This window comes from Crocuta crocuta, unplaced genomic scaffold (genome assembly GCF_008692635.1).
Source record: "Crocuta crocuta isolate KB4526 unplaced genomic scaffold, BGI_CrCroc_1.0 scaffold160, whole genome shotgun sequence".
NCBI classification, from domain to species: Eukaryota; Metazoa; Chordata; class Mammalia; order Carnivora; family Hyaenidae; genus Crocuta; species Crocuta crocuta.
The window spans coordinates 2,047,503-2,056,979 of record NW_027527591.1 but is presented as its reverse complement, the minus strand read 5'-3'; the positions used below and the strand labels follow the sequence as shown (position 1 = coordinate 2,056,979).

The 9,477-nt window shown below is 37.5% G+C and overlaps 1 long non-coding RNA gene across 1 annotated transcript; it reads left to right on the top strand.

Annotated features, from left to right (window-relative positions):
• Positions 1-812: 812 nt before the first annotated feature.
• Positions 813-4,963, top strand: LOC144237308 (uncharacterized). The gene is made up of 4 exons (XR_013336816.1): positions 813-873; positions 3,153-3,229; positions 3,765-3,814; positions 4,355-4,963. It is a non-coding gene; the product is annotated as an uncharacterized LOC144237308 (long non-coding RNA).
• The last annotated feature ends 4,514 nt before the right edge of the window (positions 4,964-9,477 follow it).

Here is a 9,477-nt window from a genome sequence, read left to right as displayed (position 1 = left end):
TTCCAGATAATGCAAGAATGTGCACCTGTTACAAACAAACCTTTTAAAGAGTATTCATGGACCTAGAAAATAATTATGATATGTCAAAGGGGAAAAAGTTAATGGAGCATATATAGCAAACAATCCCATATTCGCAAAATACTCTGTGTGGATTTAAGGATTTATATATATGATATGATCCCATATGATGATTTTTAATTTTTAGTTCTATTCTCATTTTATACTCATTTTATCCAATAAATATGAATTATTTGCACAGCAAGAACTAACGTAACTTAAAAAACTATTTGCCCAAGATAACTAAAATACTGAGTTTGTGCTATATCTTCTAACTTTCTGGGATCATTCCATCATGCCAGGAAAGAACAACCTGGCTTTCCCTCTTCACTTAAGGAGTTCAATACAAAATTGGCATCCTGGATTTATATATTCATTGGGAAAAAAGACACAGTGGTTCTCTATAGCACCTTACTCTAGTTTACTATCCCCAAGTAGCAGGAGAAAATTTTCCTAGATATCAGACCTGATGTTGATTTTACAACATCAAAGAGGGATATTTAACAATGTCTCCCTCAATCTGTGGGCTGGGTAAGGGAGCAGAAAGGGGAATGTAATCACTAGTCATATTCTCATCCTATTTCCACACATGTCAACACTATGTGGGGAAATAGAATATCAGGTCTGGTTGCTTAATCTCTGCATGTTTCCAGGGAGCCTGGAACCATGATTGATTCTAAACTCCGGAAATGTGGCCCTCAGTATTCTTTTTATGTTACTAAGTGACGATATTGTTAAGTATCCCTGGAGGGATGGGGCATGCTATACCAGCTTGTGAGGACTTGTCAGCATTGACTTATGCAGACATGAAGATTGGTGATGTTCCTAATTTCACTATTGGGATTCTGAATTTCAGTTACTATGGTTGTTTGCATAGCAGGGTGTATCTACATGATCAATTCTCCATAAAAACCTTGGATCTGGAGACTTGAGGAGGCTTTCCTGGGGAGAGCCACTTTGCATGCATCTCCACAGTTCCCTGCTACAGGGAAAAATACATCTTGTGTGATCAAAGAAGGAGAAGGATTCAGAGGCCTGTGCATGACTTCTCTGGACTTCTTCCAATGCACATCTTTTTTCTGCTCCTGGCTGTGAATATAGACTGATACTGAGGTTTCTGAGTCCTGCTAGTGAATGAGAGAGCATCAAAGTGGTAGTCAGACACTCACAATATAACCTTTCCATTCTACCCACAATTCCCAAGCCACATAGTCTGTGTTGCCATTTCTGTCCCCTACCAAGATGGCATTTGATATTTGTCTAGAATTCATCCATTTAAGAATTTCACTGAGCAACCAAATCTAAGAGGCTTACCTCAATGGCCTTCTCTATTTGTCAAGTGAGGAATTTGCACTTATATGCCTCCAGATGAAGACCTCACTGAGACACTTGAGAAGCAACATGTTATTGTGAACTAGAGAGCGGTATAAACAGTAGTATGAGATCTCTATCCTGAATAAAGGACAGAATGCCAGAAAGGGACCCAGGCAGAAGATTGGCCATGGTGGCTGTAGAGAAAAAGCGACAGAAGCTAAGGGCCTAGAACCCCAGAAGCTATTTTGGTTCTTTTGGTTCTTTGGTGTCAGTTGATTTGGGGAATTATTCAGACTAGTCATTGATGATATGTCACTCATCTGATAGTTTTTGTCCCTTGCTCTTTATATTTTGTTCCTTCAGCTTTTCCTCCTAGGAAACAATTTTAAGTCATTAATCATTTGTTGAACATCTCTGAGAGGTTTTGAAGTTTTATATACTATGCTTCAAGTATAAAACTCCTTTGGGGCACCTGGGTGGCTCAGTCGGTTCAGTGTCCAACTTCGGATGGCTGAGATTTTGATCTCGTGGTTCACAAGTTCAAACCCCGTGTCAGGCTCTGTGCTGACAGTTCAGAGCCTGCAGCCTGCTTCAGGTTCTGTGTCTTCCTTTCTCTCGGTCCCTCCCTGCTTGTGCTCTGTCTCTCTCTCAAAACCTAAATATTCACTAAAAATGTTTAAAAAAGTAAAAGCTCCTTTGATAACATTATTATTTTAGTTATTGCTATAGATCTATTGGAAAAAACAACTTCCATTTATGTTTCCCTTTTTTACACAGGCCTTTCCTATGTCTCAGATAGTTGGGTGAATAGAATTTTCCCAAGTATTTAGATTTCTGGGAGTCTTGTGAAATAGGATAATCAAGAGTGGGTGACTAGACAGTATAGTTTGGCTTTGTGGGCATTTGTAATTTGAAATTTGTGGATCAGATTATAATAATGAGTTTTACTATCAAAATGGTGAATTTGGTCATTATTCTTAAATAAGTTTAAAACATTCTTAGAAAACTAAAATAAAAAATAATAAAAACAAATACTCATGCTTGAAAAAATATCTTCAAGCAAATGAGTTCATTTAGAACCATTTTATTTTTTAAAAGTGTCTCTATCTTATCCCTTTGATTGATAGTACCAAAACTATTTTCCAGTATTTTCTCTTCTTTCTTCACCTTAAAATTCAAGCTGAGTTTCTGAGTAGACAGGGAAACAGCAGAACATCTGATTAGTACTTTGTTATATGTTCTTTGACAACAATGGTAGAACTGTTACTATATTTAGTGAGAATTCCAATTCAATCCAGATCAGTGTTCAAATATTTTACACAATGTGCCTTCTATTCTAAAAGGAAGATATCAATATTTTTCATCTTACACAATCTTTGGATTAGCTCAGACAATTAAATAACATTGGAACAGAAATGTATATTTGTCACATAATAGTAAAGTTGACCCATCTGACCATTTGGTATTAAATGTCTTGAGGATGATTTCTACTGGATCTGTCACTCACTGAGAGTTGGGGGAATATAGCATGTAGCAGAATGAAGCCAATCATTTCCTGTAGAGTGTTAAGCGATGATGCTCTTATTGCCAAAGGTAAAAGTGCTCTAAAATTACCCTGCAAAGTAACGCACTATATTTAACCCACTGGATACTAAAATGCTCTTTTACCAGAACTTTGTCAATAAACAGTATTTTTATTAATAATATGAAGATTTTTTGTTCAAAAAAGTTTTGAATTTATTTTTAAAATAATATGAGTAGTTTCTCTCCTTCCTCTACAGACACCTTCTTTCTGTGAAAATCCAGAGGGACAACTGGGTACCAAGCACCGAGAGTTTGGAAAGCAAAATGTGCCAAGGTAAGGTTTAAGTCTGGGCCGACAGCCTAAAGAAGTAAATGCATAGAAACCTGACACATGATAGCTTCTGGCTGTCATGCAAATGATGTGTTCAAGACAGAAGAAAGATCCAAGTTGAAGGGTAAAAAAAAAAAGCCTGATAAAGCCTTCCTAGAAACGGTGTAAAGAGAATGGTTTCACTTAGAGAGGCACTATAGCCAAGATCCACTTGTGTCACTTTTGGTTAGGCAACTTAATACATCTACATTTCAGTTTGACTGAAAAGGAGGAACCATGACAGCTTGTAGTAGAATATTTTACAAGTGCTGTCCTGACCCAGTTTTGAGATCATGGCTAAAAACTCTCAATACTCTGTGGGAAGTTTGCCAAACCTACACCTCAGTCCCTTTCTTTGTCAGACTCTAGTGCACACATACAACTGCCCGAGGCCCCAGATGTCAAACATACTTCTTTGGGAAAATTCTCCAACTCCACCTGGCTTGCCACATATAAGCTTCCTCCTACAGCTCCAGGTTGCTATTACTCTTTTCTCTAGATGTACCTTCCTGTGTGGCCCTGCATGGCAGCCTTCTCACAGATAAAGCTGTAAGTAATAAAGAATTTTGCCTTTTCTCTAATTGGGGGCCATTTGTTATGTCCCACCATCATCTGAACCTAACAAATATTAAAATACAGCACTAACTTTATAATTTATAAAGATTATGTAAGACGATGTATGTAGTTTGCTTAGTGTAGTACCTAGTACAAACTTGTTCCCCCATCAACACACACAATTTTTGTTTTGTTTTGTTTTTCACCCAGTGAGAAACTCTCTAGGCCACAAGAGGGAAACCTCCATGGTTCCATGGAGGAGCAGAACTAGAAAAAAAGCAAAAGATTGGCTTTTAAATTCACTATTTAGAAAAATAATGGTTAGTGGAGCACCTGGGTGGCTCAGTCGGTTAAGCAACTGACTTAGGCTCAGGTCATGATCTCACGGTTTGTGGTCTTGAGCCCCACATCGGGCTCTGTGCTGAGAGCTAGCTCAGAGCCTGGAGCTTGTTTCAGATTCTGTGTCTTCCTCTCTCTCTGACCCTCCCCTGTTCACGCGCTCTCTCTCTCTCTCTCTCTCTCTCTCTCTCTCAGAAATAGATAAAAACATTTGAAATTCAGAAAAAAAGAAAAGAAAAGAAAAATAATGATTAGCTAGAACGAATACTTGACAATACTCTTCCTTCCCCACCAATTCCACTTTCCAATCAATAAAACTCTGGCCTGGAGAGGAAAAACCAAGATGAAGAGGAAAATGGCAGTTTCTGGTGAACGCCCATGAATAGACTTTGACTCTATTCATAGAAATATGATTTGGTTCTGCACCCTCCCTGAAGTCAAGTTTGGAAATGAAAAGGATTGCTCGCTTTCTGTTGGAACCTTGAAAAGTGACTTCACAGAATTGCATTTGCCCTTGGATTGGGAGTAAGTGGGTAGATGTGTCAGCATGGGGAGTCTCTGGTAGCAGGACCAAGTTTCTAGAGCCTCAAAATAATGTGAGCAAGCAAATTTTACTATGTTCTCTAGAAAGGTCCAGGACTACAGGAAACTGCAAGAACCATGGTCACATTAAGGATATATGTCAGTGGAACATGCATTAGACTAACTAGCTGGCTACCAGTTAGGAATGTAGGCATTTTGGTTTAAGACAAAGTTAGAATAAGGATCATCATCAATAATAAAAGCTACACTGTATATCCTAAATTTTTTTTTAATGTTTTATTTATTTCTAGGGGAGAGAGAGAGAGACAGTGTGAGCAGGGGAGGGTCAGAGAGAGAGGGAGTCACAGACTGAAACAGGCTCCAGGCTCTGAACTGGCAGTCAGCACAGAGCCCGACGCAGGGCTCGAACCCATGAACCGCGAGATCATGACCTAAGCGAAAGTCGGATGCTTAACCGACTAAGCCACCCAGGCGCCCCTAAGAGCTACACTGTATATTCTAAAAGATCCCATCATCCTATATTGGCCAAGGACTAGCCATTTCCCTTCATTGACATAATGCTACATTAGCCATATGTCAGAAAAATATGTTCATCCAGTATCTATATCCATGTGTACCCACAGCTACCTTGAACATGAGCAGGACCAGGTGACTAGTTTTAACCAATGGACCATGAAAAGAAGTGATATGTCACTTCTGGGCTATGGCAGTGAAAGCCTCTGTCTAACCCCCAAAATCCTTTTCTCTATGACAGCAATCATGGAGGTAACATGTTGAGATGGATGAACCACAGATGAAGCTAGAATGTCTCCTAAAGAATTATTTGGAAGAAAGCTGTCAGACCCATAGCAAAAATAAGCTTTTAAATGATAAGCCAATGATGTTTCAGGGTTAATTTATCTTGCAACATGCAACTCTTTTTTAATATAAGCCCCAGAAATTAGGTGACTCCCCTGAGGTAAAGTAATAGGAGAAAACCTTAAATTGGTTGAATATATTTTGAATTAATTCTGAAAAATCCTTAATTGGTCAGTTTGTGTTTGCTACTTCTGGATAAGCTGGAGATTTGGGAAAGACACTAAGTTTTGTTATGGAAAAAGTGAAATTGCATTTGTTGCACATCTCAGTTTAAATGGTTGAGGAAACCACTCCTCCTCCATAACTATTAATATTACAAGATAAATACAGTACAGTTTAAGGGATAAAGTATTTTGATGTCAAGAGGACCGGTGGCCCAGCTATGCCACTTTTAGTGTGCCCTGCACAAGCTTTTCAACCTTTGTAAGATTTTGCTTTTCTCATTTATGAAAAGAGGAATAATAACACCCAACTTAAAGTGTTGTGGCAAACATCAAAAGACACAATCTATACAGAGTTCTTCATATAAGGCCAGCCATATGAGAAATATTCAGTCAATGTTTATTATTATTTTAATGTTGTTGTAATGGTGAGAAATCCACATAAATAGAATAGCTTTGCACTGAGTAAAGGCAAGATGAATCAATAAATCCCTGTACCACATGGAAGAAGATGACATAAGAAGATATTTAACATAGTTGGAATGAGATATTAAGATTTTATCTTCAGGATATTTTATGGTACATATGTGTCTCTTAATAGGAATCAATGGGCAGTAAATAAAATATGTCTTTAAAACTTGAAATCTGTCTTTCTTTGTTTCTAAAAAAGGCAAAAAAAAACTTGGATTGTATCATTTTATATAGCATGCTACTTCTCTTGGACGTATAAGAAGGTAGAAGCAGGTATGCAAGATAAGTGTGTTTCTTTTAAAAAATCTGTGGGTAACTTGCAAGAGCAGATATTTCAATATTCGCATGTCTCATGTGTACCATTTGGTTTACAGTCTCCCGATTGCTATCTTGTGGTGAATTGTTCTGTTTATAGCTTTAAAATTGCTATCTGGGTGAAAGTCGTCTGTTTCTAATCTTAAGATGGTTGTCTAGTGGCTTTGCTCCCCATGGTTTAGCATGCAGCTTGATGATACTGTGGAGGGAAATACAATTAGCTAATGATGCACCTGCTCAGTTTACAATTTTATGAGTTTAAGTTGTAGTATGATATACATCTTGTGGCTTGTGGTAAAATCATTTGAAAATAGAGATACTGTGTGAAATCTGTAATACATAAAAAAAGTCTAATATGTATATATTGTATATGCATATACAAATAGTCCTGGCTTATAATAGTTCGACTTTGGCATTTTAAACTTTATAATGGTGAGAAAATGATACACATTCAGTAGAAACCACACTTGGAATTTTGAATTTTGATCTTTTCTGGTGCTAATGATATTTGAGATAAATACTCTCTCATGATCCTAGACAGCAGAGGCAGTGAGCTATGGCTCCCAGTCAGCCATGTGATTGCCAGAGTTAACAATCAATACACTTATGGGTCCATTCTGGATCCATGCAACCTATCTGGATTTACTTTTAGTATACTATTTAATAAATTACATGAGATATTCAAAACTTTATTATAAAATACCAGGCTTCGTGTTAAAAGATTTTGCCTAACTGTAGGTGAATATAAGTGCTCTGTGCAAGTTTAAGACAGGCTAGACTAAACTATGATGTTTGGTAGGTTAGATACATAGGTAGATAGATAGGTAGGTGGATAGATAGATAGATAGATAGATAGATAGATAGATAGATAGATATAGATATAGATATAATTTTTAAGAGAGATACCATGAGTGGGGGAGAGGGAAAGAGAGAGGGGTACAGAGGATTTAAAGCAGGCTCAGCAATGACATCTGAGAGCCCCAAGCCTGAGGTGGGGCTCAAACTCACAAACCATGAGATCATGACCTGAGCCAAAGTTGGACACTCAACTGACTGAGCCACCCATGTGCCCCTGGTGGGTTAGATATATTAAATACATTTTTTATTTACATTATTTTCAACTTACAAGGGGTTTATCAGATCATAACCCCATCATAAGTCAAGGACGATCTGTATAAAAATGTATATGCCTTTCCACAGTGCTTATAAAATTAAATTGTGAATTCAAGTCTTAATTCTGACATTCATTTTGGATTCCAACCTTATATTCCCTTATATACCTCACATCTTTGCCATAATTTTTTCCCGTCTTACCACAATCATTTTAATTGAAGTGCTGTGATTGGATCAGGATCAGATTCTGTGCTGTATTTCAGAAAAAGTTCTTTTGTGGTAAATCCTAGAAAGTCTGCCAAGTTATTTATAAATTAGATTTTTCATGTGAGACTTCACCTAGATTAACATTCTTGTATGTAATAATATTTCTAAACATAAGTGTAGTTATATGCCATTTTCTCTGACATATGTAAGGAACAAGTGGTGCTTTCATTAGGCAGATTTATTTATATTTTGTTTATTTATTGAGAGAGAGAGTGAGAGAGAGAGACAAAGAGGGAGAAAGAGAAAGAATCCCAGGCAGGCTCAGTGCTGTCAGTGTGGAGCTTCACATGGGTCTCGATCTGATGTATAATGAGATCATGACCTGAACCAAAATCAAGAGTCATTCGCTTAACCAACTGAGCCATCCAGGTGTCCCTACTAGGCAGAGTAAAAAGGGACACAATCAGTAGGCTCTCCACATGGTCGCTTTTGAAAAATCTTTTGAGTTATTATTATGTTGCATTTATCTTTCTTGAATGAAAGGAGTCTGATTCTCCATTATGGCTGAGTTGCTCTTGTGTAGTTTGAGGAGGCAGAGAGGATTTTCCAGTTTTATCAGTTGTCAAGGGACTGATGAAGACCACTGGTGGACTTAAATTGAATCAATGTGTCATTATAAAGTGTGGTGTGATCAGAATGAGGTTCTTTGCAGAGGAAGAAAGAGAAGTGGTTAACTAAGTAGAAGGAATCTATTTAAGTCAGAAGATGCAGCTTTGAAGGTGAGTACAACCACTAATAAAGGTCACATGACTCTAAATTTGTCATTTTCGTCTTAATTTCCTTATCCAGGTAACCAAAAGTATTCCAATAACACTTATCTCAGAAGAGTGTAGTGATCCAAATGAACCAAAGTATGCAGAATAAGTTTGTGCATGGTAAAGTACTATGTACTTTGAAGTAATATGGTGCCACTGGAAAGGTCAACTGTACCTTAAAGCATTAGAAACATAAAATGTTTCTCCTTCTTCTTCAGTCTACCAATTACTTAAAATACATGGTGCTTTGACATGTCACTCTAAACAGTATAATATGACAAGTGATCCCAAATAAATGGGTCTAAACATCTAAGGAAGAGAATGTGCTTGTTGTGTCCATGCAAATAGTAGGAGGTGCAATCATCAGGATCTTTAAAGACCCGTATCTGAATAGATGTAAGAGAACTTATTCCAATTATTATGTTGAAAGATATATTTTCTGTCCACTGACTCTGTTGAGATCGTATGTCATCAAATAACTATGGTAGTTTGAAAGGTTAATAGAATCTTGAATAAGAAGTTATTAGAAGCTTAAAGTTCTTGGGGCACCTACGTAGTTCAGTCAGTTGAGCATCTGACTTCGGCTCAGGTCATGATCTTATGGTTCATGAGTTCGAGCCCCACGTCCGGCTCTACGCTGACAGCTCAGAGCCTGGAGGCTGCTTGGGAATCTGTGTCTCCCGTCTCACTGCTTCTCCCCTGCTTGTGCTCTCTCTCTCTCTCTCAAAACTAAACATTAAAAAAAAAGAATCTTAAAGTTCTTATACTTTGGGGGCATGAAGGAGTAAGAATCAATATTTGAAATAGAAAAGTTAGAATAAGAAGCTGAGAGAGC